We start from the raw sequence: 13672 nt of genomic DNA on the forward strand, positions 1-13672 counted from the left end.
TTTACTGTAATATATAAGAAACGCGATTTTTAGTTGGGTGTCAATATTTTCTGTGAGGTTAGTGGCTAAAGTTTGAGAACAATTTGTACTTACAATTTTCTAATGGTCCATTTGTGTAGAGAGTCACACACACTTAACATCACACACAACTTGTACATTTTACACATCGAAAATATCTGATATAAACAAAACAGTTACAAAGATCTTCTTATAGGTAGTTCACTGAGATAACATTATAGGTCTTCTACAGATTATGATATGCTTTTGTACAGAGGTTAATTTATCTTTACAATTTGGCTCATGAATTACTTATACTGATTTTACATTTGTGCTTATTTCTATGTTTTACTATTTTTATTTAAGTATATTATCAAAACATCTGAAGAAATTCACTGATTCATTTTCAAGTTTTTCATTTAATATTTTATCTTCATATTTTCTATAATGTGAATATATCTCCAGTTCTTCAAGCAAATCCATTTTATGTCCTTTATCTAGTCGGTGGAGTACTTTGACATTTTGCTCTATTTTTCCAAATGGGTGTCCTGTATTATGTATGTGTGTTGCTATTGCTGATGTAGCGTGTTTGTTGTGGGTGTATGCTCTAATGTGCTCTGTGTACCTGGTGTTGATATTTCGGCCTGTTTGTCCTATGTAGAACTTGGAGCATTCCTGGCATGTTACCTTGTATATTCCAGAGTCTGAATATGGATCATGATTACACTTTATATTATGTATTAGTTTTTGGTGTAGTTTATTGGATGTAGAAAACCCAATTTTTACTCTGTGATTTTTGAAAATATTTGCAATCTTCTGTGATACATTGCCTATGTATGGAATGCTTGATATATATTTGTTTTTCTCTTTTTCTTCTGTGGTGCAGTTTGTACCTGGGTTTCTCTTCATTTTGTCTAAGATTGTGTCAACCATGGAAGCATTGTAACCATTGGCAACTGCAATCTTCTTCACTGTGTTTATTTCTTGTTGCATATTTTCTTGGTTCAATGGTATTTTTGTTGCCCTATGCAGCATTGACCTGTAAGCTGCCTGTTTATGAATATTTGGGTGACATGAGGTTGCAGGGATTGTGGTGTCAGTCATTGTGTTTTTCCTATAAATTTTGAATGTGCATGTGTTGTTGTGTCTTGTAATATTTAGGTCCAGAAAGTTGATACTTTTATTTTGCTCATGTTCCACTGTAAATTTGATTTTCTCATTTAGATTATTGAAATGATTAAGAATGTCTGTGATGTCTTTGGTATCTCCTTTCACTAACAGTAGTGTGTCATCTACATATCTCCTATAAAATTCTATTTTCTTTATGCAGGGTTCTTGGCTGTCAAATAATTTTTGTTCTAAGTGATTTAAGTATATGTCAGCTATGGTACCGGATATACATGATCCCATTGCTAGGCCATCTGGTTGCTTATAAATGTTGTCATTAAAGGTAAAGTAGTTGTAACTTAGGGTTAGCTGAAGGAGTTCCATAAATTCTACAATCTCTGTGTATGAAAGTTTCTTGTGTTGCATAAGGATCTTTTGTATTACTGTTAGAGCTTCTTGTATGGGTATGTTTGAATAAAGGTTGGTGATGTCAAGTGATATAAACTGTGCATCTTGGGGGAGCTTTCTGGTTCTTAGTTCTTTGGCTAGAATCATGCTGTTTTTTATGGCATATGTTGTTTCATATGTATAATTTTTCACCAGTATGTTATTCAGTTTTTGAGACAGTTTGTATGCTGGGCTGTTTATAGAGTTGACCACAGGACGTATCGGGTATCCATTTTTGTGTATTTTTGGTTGTGCTCTTAGGCGTGGTGCTTTTGGATTCATACATGTAAGGTATTTCTTTTCATTTTCTGTCAACAGGAAATGTGTGTTCTTTAATTGTTCCTTAATTTTACTTTGGAATTGTTTGGTTGGGTCTTTTTCAATGTGCTGAATGTTATTAGCAGCAAAAAATTCATTTGTTTTGTCTATGTATTCTTTTTCTTTCATCACAACTAATGTATTACTTTTGTCTGACTTTACAACTATGGATTGGTTGTTTTCCAGTTTATTGTTTATAGATTTTAAAGTTTTTGTATCATTTATTGTATATTTAGATCTAAACTTATCTTTATTCATTTCTTTCTCAAGAAACTTGCTTACTTTGTGTCCTATTGCTGCTTTTGTATTTGAATTTAATTTTGCAGCATCTGCTGCACTTTTAGTTGCAGCTATAACCTGTTTCAGTGTATGGTTGTTGAGGTTAGGTTCTACGTTGTATTTTAGTCCTTTTTGGAGTAGATCGTTTTCTCTTTGGTTGAACTTTATGTCAGTGTTGTTTACCACTCTACTGTAAAATGTGTGTTTTTGTCAGTTATCTCAAGGTTGGATCTCTTGTCTTGTTTGGATGTCAAGGTCTGTAGTTTCTTGTTATGTGTGTTGCAAATCGTCAAGTACTCTTTGTCGACTACTTCCTGGATATGCCTGCAAATTCTGTCATAAACTGTAGCTTCCATGTTGTTTGCTGCTTCTATCTGCATGTTGAGTAGCTTTCTGTTTAGTAAGTCCTTTTTCTTATGTAACTGCCTTATTTCGGTTTTCAGCCAGAGTTTTTCTGCTTTATGTTTTAAAAGTTTTGCTATGTTGCTGCTAGAACATATTTTCACTTTTATATATTTCGGAATTATGCCTAGTTGTTGACAGTGCTTGTTGAATCTTATGTGTGCAACTGTTTTTAGTACTTTCATTTTGAGGTTTTTGTATTTATATATAGCTTTCATTGCCTGGCTTGGCACTAATAATCTGATTTGATCCATTATAAATGGTTTTTGAAAGCCTGCGACTGTAGATACAATAGGTTTGTTTATAAATAAATAAATCTTCTGCTACCAGTCACGATTTTCTTTATTTTACTATTTGCACGACGCGTTTCGAGAAATAATTCCCATTTTCAAGTGCGTTTTTATGATGTGTGTTAAGCCATTTCTTTTGATGTTGTCAGTGTGTGTGAGTCTGCTTCACTTTGTTGACTTTTACTGTAATATATAAGAAACGCGATTTTTAGTTGGGTGTCAATATTTTCTGTGAGGTTAGTGGCTAAAGTTTGAGAACAATTTGTACTTACAATTTTCTAATGGTCCATTTGTGTAGAGAGTCACACACACTTAACATCACACACAACTTGTACATTTTACACATCGAAAATATCTGATATAAACAAAACAGTTACAAAGATCTTCTTATAGGTAGTTCACTGAGATAACATTATAGGTCTTCTACAGATTATGATATGCTTTTGTACAGAGGTTAATTTATCTTTACAATTTGGCTCATGAATTACTTATACTGATTTTACATTTGTGCTTATTTCTATGTTTTACTATTTTTATTTAAGTACATTATCAAAACATCTGAAGAAATTCACTGATTCATTTTCAAGTTTTTCATTTAATATTTTATCTTCATATTTTCTATAATGTGAATATATCTCCAGTTCTTCAAGCAAATCCATTTTATGTCCTTTATCTAGTCGGTGGAGTACTTTGACATTTTGCTCTATTTTTCCAAATGGGTGTCCTGTATTATGTATGTGTGTTGCTATTGCTGATGTAGCGTGTTTGTTGTGGGTGTATGCTCTAATGTGCTCTGTGTACCTGGTGTTGATATTTCGGCCTGTTTGTCCTGTGTAGAACTTGGAGCATTCCTGGCATGTTACCTTGTATATTCCAGAGTCTGAATATGGATCATGATTACACTTTATATTATGTATTAGTTTTTGGTGTAGTTTATTGGATGTAGAAAACCCAATTTTTACTCTGTGATTTTTGAAAATATTTCCAATCTTCTGTGATACATTGCCTATGTATGGAATGCTTGATATATATTTGTTTTTCTCTTTTTCTTCTGTGGTGCAGTTTGTACCTGGGTTTCTCTTCATTTTGTCTAAGATTGTGTCAACCATGGAAGCATTGTAACCATTGGCAACTGCAATCTTCTTCACTGTGTTTATTTCTTGTTGCATATTTTCTTGGTTCAATGGTATTTTTGTTGCCCTATGCAGCATTGACCTGTAAGCTGCCTGTTTATGAATATTTGGGTGACATGAGGTTGCAGGGATTGTGGTGTCAGTCATTGTGTTTTTCCTATAAATTTTGAATGTGCATGTGTTGTTGTGTCTTGTAATATTTAGGTCCAGAAAGTTGATACTTTTATTTTGCTCATGTTCCACTGTAAATTTGATTTTCTCATTTAGATTATTGAAATGATTAAGAATGTCTGTGATGTCTTTGGTATCTCCGTTCACTAACAGTAGTGTGTCATCTACATATCTCCTATAAAATTCTATTTTCTTTATGCAGGGTTCTTGGCTGTCAAATAATTTTTGTTCTAAGTGATTTAAGTATATGTCAGCTATGGTACCGGATATACATGATCCCATTGCTAGGCCATCTGGTTGCTTATAAATGTTGTCATTAAAGGTAAAGTAGTTGTAACTTAGGGTTAGCTGAAGGAGTTCCATAAATTCTACAATCTCTGTGTATGAAAGTTTCTTGTGTTGCATAAGGATCTTTTGTATTACTGTTAGAGCTTCTTGTATGGGTATGTTTGAATAAAGGTTGGTGATGTCAAGTGATATAAACTGTGCATCTTGGGGGAGCTTTCTGGTTCTTAGTTCTTTGGCTAGAATCATGCTGTTTTTTATGGCATATGTTGTTTCATATGTATAATTTTTCACCAGTATGTTATTCAGTTTTTGAGACAGTTTGTATGCTGGGCTGTTTATAGAGTTGACCACAGGACGTATCGGGTATCCATTTTTGTGTATTTTTGGTTGTGCTCTTAGGCGTGGTGCTTTTGGATTCATACATGTAAGGTATTTCTTTTCATTTTCTGTCAACAGGAAATGTGTGTTCTTTAATTGTTCCTTAATTTTACTTTGGAATTGTTTGGTTGGGTCTTTTTCAATGTGCTGAATGTTATTAGCAGCAAAAAATTCATTTGTTTTGTCTATGTATTCTTTTTCTTTCATCACAACTAATGTATTACTTTTGTCTGACTTTACAACTATGGATTGGTTGTTTTCCAGTTTATTGTTTATAGATTTTAAAGTTTTTGTATCATTTATTGTATATTTAGATCTAAACTTATCTTTATTCATTTCTTTCTCAAGAAGCTTGCTTACTTTGTGTCCTATTGCTGCTTTTGTATTTGAATTTAATGTTGCAGCATCTGCTGCACTTTTAGTTGCAGCTATAACCATTTTCAGTGTATGGTTGTTGAGGTTAGGTTCTACGTTGTATTTTAGTCCTTTTTGGAGTAGATCGTTTTCTCTTTGGTTGAACTTTATGTCAGTGTTGTTTACCACTCTACTGTAAAATGTGTGTTTGTTTTTGTCAGTTATCTCAAGGTTGGATCTCTTGTCTTGTTTGGATGTCAAGGTCTGTAGTTTCTTGTTATGTGTGTTGCAAATCGTCAAGTACTCTTTGTCGACTACTTCCTGGATATGCCTGCAAATTCTGTCATAAACTGTAGCTTCCATGTTGTTTGCTGCTTCTATCTGCATGTTGAGTAGCTTTCTGTTTAGTAAGTCCTTTTTCTTATGTAACTGCCTTATTTCGGTTTTCAGCCAGAGTTTTTCTGCTTTATGTTTTAAAAGTTTTGCTATGTTGCTGCTAGAACATATTTTCACTTTTATATATTTCGGAATTATGCCTAGTTGTTGACAGTGCTTGTTGAATCTTATGTGTGCAACTGTTTTTAGTACTTTCATTTTGAGGTTTTTGTATTTATATATAGCTTTCATTGCCTGGCTTGGCACTAATAATCTGATTTGATCCATTATAAATGGTTTTTGAAAGCCTGCGACTGTAGATACAATAGGTTTGTTTATAAATAAATAAATCTTCTGCTACCAGTCACGATTTTCTTTATTTTACTATTTGCACGACGCGTTTCGAGAAATAATTCCCATTTTCAAGTGCGTTTTTATGATGTGTGTTAAGCCATTTCTTTTGATGTTGTCAGTGTGTGTGAGTCTGCTTCACTTTGTTGACTTTTACTGTAATATATAAGAAACGCGATTTTTAGTTGGGTGTCAATATTTTCTGTGAGGTTAGTGGCTAAAGTTTGAGAACAATTTGTACTTTCAATTTTCTAATGGTCCATTTGTGTAGAGAGTCACACACACTTAACATCACACACAACTTGTACATTTTACACATCGAAAATATCTGATATAAACAAAACAGTTACAAAGATCTTCTTATAGGTAGTTCACTGAGATAACATTATAGGTCTTCTACAGATTATGATATGCTTTTGTACAGAGGTTAATTTATCTTTACAATTTGGCTCATGAATTACTTATACTGATTTTACATTTGTGCTTATTTCTATGTTTTACTATTTTTATTTAAGTATATTATCAAAACATCTGAAGAAATTCACTGATTCATTTTCAAGTTTTTCATTTAATATTTTATCTTCATATTTTCTATAATGTGAATATATCTCCAGTTCTTCAAGCAAATCCATTTTATGTCCTTTATCTAGTCGGTGGAGTACTTTGACATTTTGCTCTATTTTTCCAAATGGGTGTCCTGTATTATGTATGTGTGTTGCTATTGCTGATGTAGCGTGTTTGTTGTGGGTGTATGCTCTAATGTGCTCTGTGTACCTGGTGTTGATATTTCGGCCTGTTTGTCCTATGTAGAACTTGGAGCATTCCTGGCATGTTACCTTGTATATTCCAGAGTCTGAATATGGATCATGATTACACTTTATATTATGTATTAGTTTTTGGTGTAGTTTATTGGATGTAGAAAACCCAATTTTTACTCTGTGATTTTTGAAAATATTTGCAATCTTCTGTGATACATTGCCTATGTATGGAATGCTTGATATATATTTGTTTTTCTCTTTTTCTTCTGTGGTGCAGTTTGTACCTGGGTTTCTCTTCATTTTGTCTAAGATTGTGTCAACCATGGAAGCATTGTAACCATTGGCAACTGCAATCTTCTTCACTGTGTTTATTTCTTGTTGCATATTTTCTTGGTTCAATGGTATTTTTGTTGCCCTATGCAGCATTGACCTGTAAGCTGCCTGTTTATGAATATTTGGGTGACATGAGGTTGCAGGGATTGTGGTGTCAGTCATTGTGTTTTTCCTATAAATTTTGAATGTGCATGTGTTGTTGTGTCTTGTAATATTTAGGTCCAGAAAGTTGATACTTTTATTTTGCTCATGTTCCACTGTAAATTTGATTTTCTCATTTAGATTATTGAAATGATTAAGAATGTCTGTGATGTCTTTGGTATCTCCGTTCACTAACAGTAGTGTGTCATCTACATATCTCCTATAAAATTCTATTTTCTTTATGCAGGGTTCTTGGCTGTCAAATAATTTTTGTTCTAAGTGATTTAAGTATATGTCAGCTATGGTACCGGATATACATGATCCCATTGCTAGGCCATCTGGTTGCTTATAAATGTTGTCATTAAAGGTAAAGTAGTTGTAACTTAGGGTTAGCTGAAGGAGTTCCATAAATTCTACAATCTCTGTGTATGAAAGTTTCTTGTGTTGCATAAGGATCTTTTGTATTACTGTTAGAGCTTCTTGTATGGGTATGTTTGAATAAAGGTTGGTGATGTCAAGTGATATAAACTGTGCATCTTGGGGGAGCTTTCTGGTTCTTAGTTCTTTGGCTAGAATCATGCTGTTTTTTATGGCATATGTTGTTTCATATGTATAATTTTTCACCAGTATGTTATTCAGTTTTTGAGACAGTTTGTATGCTGGGCTGTTTATAGAGTTGACCACAGGACGTATCGGGTATCCATTTTTGTGTATTTTTGGTTGTGCTCTTAGGCGTGGTGCTTTTGGATTCATACATGTAAGGTATTTCTTTTCATTTTCTGTCAACAGGAAATGTGTGTTCTTTAATTGTTCCTTAATTTTACTTTGGAATTGTTTGGTTGGGTCTTTTTCAATGTGCTGAATGTTATTAGCAGCAAAAAATTCATTTGTTTTGTCTATGTATTCTTTTTCTTTCATCACAACTAATGTATTACTTTTGTCTGACTTTACAACTATGGATTGGTTGTTTTCCAGTTTATTGTTTATAGATTTTAAAGTTTTTGTATCATTTATTGTATATTTAGATCTAAACTTATCTTTATTCATTTCTTTCTCAAGAAACTTGCTTACTTTGTGTCCTATTGCTGCTTTTGTATTTGAATTTAATTTTGCAGCATCTGCTGCACTTTTAGTTGCAGCTATAACCTGTTTCAGTGTATGGTTGTTGAGGTTAGGTTCTACGTTGTATTTTAGTCCTTTTTGGAGTAGATCGTTTTCTCTTTGGTTGAACTTTATGTCAGTGTTGTTTACCACTCTACTGTAAAATGTGTGTTTTTGTCAGTTATCTCAAGGTTGGATCTCTTGTCTTGTTTGGATGTCAAGGTCTGTAGTTTCTTGTTATGTGTGTTGCAAATCGTCAAGTACTCTTTGTCGACTACTTCCTGGATATGCCTGCAAATTCTGTCATAAACTGTAGCTTCCATGTTGTTTGCTGCTTCTATCTGCATGTTGAGTAGCTTTCTGTTTAGTAAGTCCTTTTTCTTATGTAACTGCCTTATTTCGGTTTTCAGCCAGAGTTTTTCTGCTTTATGTTTTAAAAGTTTTGCTATGTTGCTGCTAGAACATATTTTCACTTTTATATATTTCGGAATTATGCCTAGTTGTTGACAGTGCTTGTTGAATCTTATGTGTGCAACTGTTTTTAGTACTTTCATTTTGAGGTTTTTGTATTTATATATAGCTTTCATTGCCTGGCTTGGCACTAATAATCTGATTTGATCCATTATAAATGGTTTTTGAAAGCCTGCGACTGTAGATACAATAGGTTTGTTTATAAATAAATAAATCTTCTGCTACCAGTCACGATTTTCTTTATTTTACTATTTGCACGACGCGTTTCGAGAAATAATTCCCATTTTCAAGTGCGTTTTTATGATGTGTGTTAAGCCATTTCTTTTGATGTTGTCAGTGTGTGTGAGTCTGCTTCACTTTGTTGACTTTTACTGTAATATATAAGAAACGCGATTTTTAGTTGGGTGTCAATATTTTCTGTGAGGTTAGTGGCTAAAGTTTGAGAACAATTTGTACTTTCAATTTTCTAATGGTCCATTTGTGTAGAGAGTCACACACACTTAACATCACACACAACTTGTACATTTTACACATCGAAAATATCTGATATAAACAAAACAGTTACAAAGATCTTCTTATAGGTAGTTCACTGAGATAACATTATAGGTCTTCTACAGATTATGATATGCTTTTGTACAGAGGTTAATTTATCTTTACAATTTGGCTCATGAATTACTTATACTGATTTTACATTTGTGCTTATTTCTATGTTTTACTATTTTTATTTAAGTATATTATCAAAACATCTGAAGAAATTCACTGATTCATTTTCAAGTTTTTCATTTAATATTTTATCTTCATATTTTCTATAATGTGAATATATCTCCAGTTCTTCAAGCAAATCCATTTTATGTCCTTTATCTAGTCGGTGGAGTACTTTGACATTTTGCTCTATTTTTCCAAATGGGTGTCCTGTATTATGTATGTGTGTTGCTATTGCTGATGTAGCGTGTTTGTTGTGGGTGTATGCTCTAATGTGCTCTGTGTACCTGGTGTTGATATTTCGGCCTGTTTGTCCTATGTAGAACTTGGAGCATTCCTGGCATGTTACCTTGTATATTCCAGAGTCTGAATATGGATCATGATTACACTTTATATTATGTATTAGTTTTTGGTGTAGTTTATTGGATGTAGAAAACCCAATTTTTACTCTGTGATTTTTGAAAATATTTGCAATCTTCTGTGATACATTGCCTATGTATGGAATGCTTGATATATATTTGTTTTTCTCTTTTTCTTCTGTGGTGCAGTTTGTACCTGGGTTTCTCTTCATTTTGTCTAAGATTGTGTCAACCATGGAAGCATTGTAACCATTGGCAACTGCAATCTTCTTCACTGTGTTTATTTCTTGTTGCATATTTTCTTGGTTCAATGGTATTTTTGTTGCCCTATGCAGCATTGACCTGTAAGCTGCCTGTTTATGAATATTTGGGTGACATGAGGTTGCAGGGATTGTGGTGTCAGTCATTGTGTTTTTCCTATAAATTTTGAATGTGCATGTGTTGTTGTGTCTTGTAATATTTAGGTCCAGAAAGTTGATACTTTTATTTTGCTCATGTTCCACTGTAAATTTGATTTTCTCATTTAGATTATTGAAATGATTAAGAATGTCTGTGATGTCTTTGGTATCTCCTTTCACTAACAGTAGTGTGTCATCTACATATCTCCTATAAAATTCTATTTTCTTTATGCAGGGTTCTTGGCAGTCAAATAATTTTTGTTCTAAGTGATTTAAGTATATGTCAGCTATGGTACCGGATATACATGATCCCATTGCTAGGCCATCTGGTTGCTTATAAATGTTGTCATTAAAGGTAAAGTAGTTGTAACTTAGGGTTAGCTGAAGGAGTTCCATAAATTCTACAATCTCTGTGTATGAAAGTTTCTTGTGTTGCATAAGGATCTTTTGTATTACTGTTAGAGCTTCTTGTATGGGTATGTTTGAATAAAGGTTGGTGATGTCAAGTGATATAAACTGTGCATCTTGGGGGAGCTTTCTGGTTCTTAGTTCTTTGGCTAGAATCATGCTGTTTTTTATGGCATATGTTGTTTCATATGTATAATTTTTCACCAGTATGTTATTCAGTTTTTGAGACAGTTTGTATGCTGGGCTGTTTATAGAGTTGACCACAGGACGTATCGGGTATCCATTTTTGTGTATTTTTGGTTGTGCTCTTAGGCGTGGTGCTTTTGGATTCATACATGTAAGGTATTTCTTTTCATTTTCTGTCAACAGGAAATGTGTGTTCTTTAATTGTTCCTTAATTTTACTTTGGAATTGTTTGGTTGGATCTTTTTCAATGTGCTGAATGTTATTAGCAGCAAAAAATTCATTTGTTTTGTCTATGTATTCTTTTTCTTTCATCACAACTAATGTATTACTTTTGTCTGACTTTACAACTATGGATTGGTTGTTTTCCAGTTTATTGTTTATAGATTTTAAAGTTTTTGTATCATTTATTGTATATTTAGATCTAAACTTATCTTTATTCATTTCTTTCTCAAGAAACTTGCTTACTTTGTGTCCTATTGCTGCTTTTGTATTTGAATTTAATTTTGCAGCATCTGCTGCACTTTTAGTTGCAGCTATAACCTGTTTCAGTGTATGGTTGTTGAGGTTAGGTTCTACGTTGTATTTTAGTCCTTTTTGGAGTAGATCGTTTTCTCTTTGGTTGAACTTTATGTCAGTGTTGTTTACCACTCTACTGTAAAATGTGTGTTTTTGTCAGTTATCTCAAGGTTGGATCTCTTGTCTTGTTTGGATGTCAAGGTCTGTAGTTTCTTGTTATGTGTGTTGCAAATCGTCAAGTGCTCTTTGTCGACTACTTCCTGGATATGCCTGCAAATTCTGTCATAAACTGTAGCTTCCATGTTGTTTGCTGCTTCTATCTGCATGTTGAGTAGCTTTCTGTTTAGTAAGTCCTTTTTCTTATGTAACTGCCTTAAATCGGTTTTCAGCCAGAGTTTTTCTGCTTTATGTTTTAAAAGTTTTGCTATGTTGCTGCTAGAACATATTTTCACTTTTATATATTTCGGAATTATGCCTAGTTGTTGACAGTGCTTGTTGAATCTTATGTGTGCAACTGTTTTTAGTACTTTCATTTTGAGGTTTTTGTATTTATATATAGCTTTCATTGCCTGGCTTGGCACTAATAATCTGATTTGATCCATTATAAATGGTTTTTGAAAGCCTGCGACTGTAGATACAATAGGTTTGTTTATAAATAAATAAATCTTCTGCTACCAGTCACGATTTTCTTTATTTTACTATTTGCACGACGCGTTTCGAGAAATAATTCCCATTTTCAAGTGCGTTTTTATGATGTGTGTTAAGCCATTTCTTTTGATGTTGTCAGTGTGTGTGAGTCTGCTTCACTTTGTTGACTTTTACTGTAATATATAAGAAACGCGATTTTTAGTTGGGTGTCAATATTTTCTGTGAGGTTAGTGGCTAAAGTTTGAGAACAATTTGTACTTACAATTTTCTAATGGTCCATTTGTGTAGAGAGTCACACACACTTAACATCACACACAACTTGTACATTTTACACATCGAAAATATCTGATATAAACAAAACAGTTACAAAGATCTTCTTATAGGTAGTTCACTGAGATAACATTATAGGTCTTCTACAGATTATGATATGCTTTTGTACAGAGGTTAATTTATCTTTACAATTTGGCTCATGAATTACTTATACTGATTTTACATTTGTGCTTATTTCTATGTTTTACTATTTTTATTTAAGTATATTATCAAAACATCTGAAGAAATTCACTGATTCATTTTCAAGTTTTTCATTTAATATTTTATCTTCATATTTTCTATAATGTGAATATATCTCCAGTTCTTCAAGCAAATCCATTTTATGTCCTTTATCTAGTCGGTGGAGTACTTTGACATTTTGCTCTATTTTTCCAAATGGGTGTCCTGTATTATGTATGTGTGTTGCTATTGCTGATGTAGCGTGTTTGTTGTGGGTGTATGCTCTAATGTGCTCTGTGTACCTGGTGTTGATATTTCGGCCTGTTTGTCCTATGTAGAACTTGGAGCATTCCTGGCATGTTACCTTGTATATTCCAGAGTCTGAATATGGATCATGATTACACTTTATATTATGTATTAGTTTTTGGTGTAGTTTATTGGATGTAGAAAACCCAATTTTTACTCTGTGATTTTTGAAAATATTTGCAATCTTCTGTGATACATTGCCTATGTATGGAATGCTTGATATATATTTGTTTTTCTCTTTTTCTTCTGTGGTGCTTTTTTTACCTGGGTTTCTCTTCATTTTGTCTAAGATTGTGTCAACCATGGAAGCATTGTAACCATTGGCAACTGCAATCTTCTTCACTGTGTTTATTTCTTGTTGCATATTTTCTTGGTTCAATGGTATTTTTGTTGCCCTATGCAGCATTGACCTGTAAGCTGCCTGTTTATGAATATTTGGGTGACATGAGGTTGCAGGGATTGTGGTGTCAGTCATTGTGTTTTTCCTATAAATTTTGAATGTGCATGTGTTGTTGTGTCTTGTAATATATAGGTCCAGAAAGTTGATACTTTTATTTTGCTCATGTTCCACTGTAAATTTGATTTTCTCATTTAGATTATTGAAATGATTAAGAATGTCTGTGATGTCTTTGGTATCTCCTTTCACTAACAGTAGTGTGTCATCTACATATCTCCTATAAAATTCTATTTTCTTTATGCAGGGTTCTTGGCTGTCAAATAATTTTTGTTCTAAGTGATTTAAGTATATGTCAGCTATGGTACCGGATATACATGATCCCATTGCTAGGCCATCTGGTTGCTTATAAATGTTGTCATTAAAGGTAAAGTAGTTGTAACTTAGGGTTAGCTGAAGGAGTTCCATAAATTCTACAATCTCTGTGTATGAAAGTTTCTTGTGTTGCATAAGGATCTTTTGTATTACTGTTAGAGCTTCTTGTATGGGTATGTTTGAATAAAGGTTGGTGA

The sequence above is a fragment of the Schistocerca americana genome, chromosome 10 (assembly GCF_021461395.2).
Source record: "Schistocerca americana isolate TAMUIC-IGC-003095 chromosome 10, iqSchAmer2.1, whole genome shotgun sequence".
NCBI lineage: Eukaryota > Metazoa > Arthropoda > Insecta > Orthoptera > Acrididae > Schistocerca > Schistocerca americana.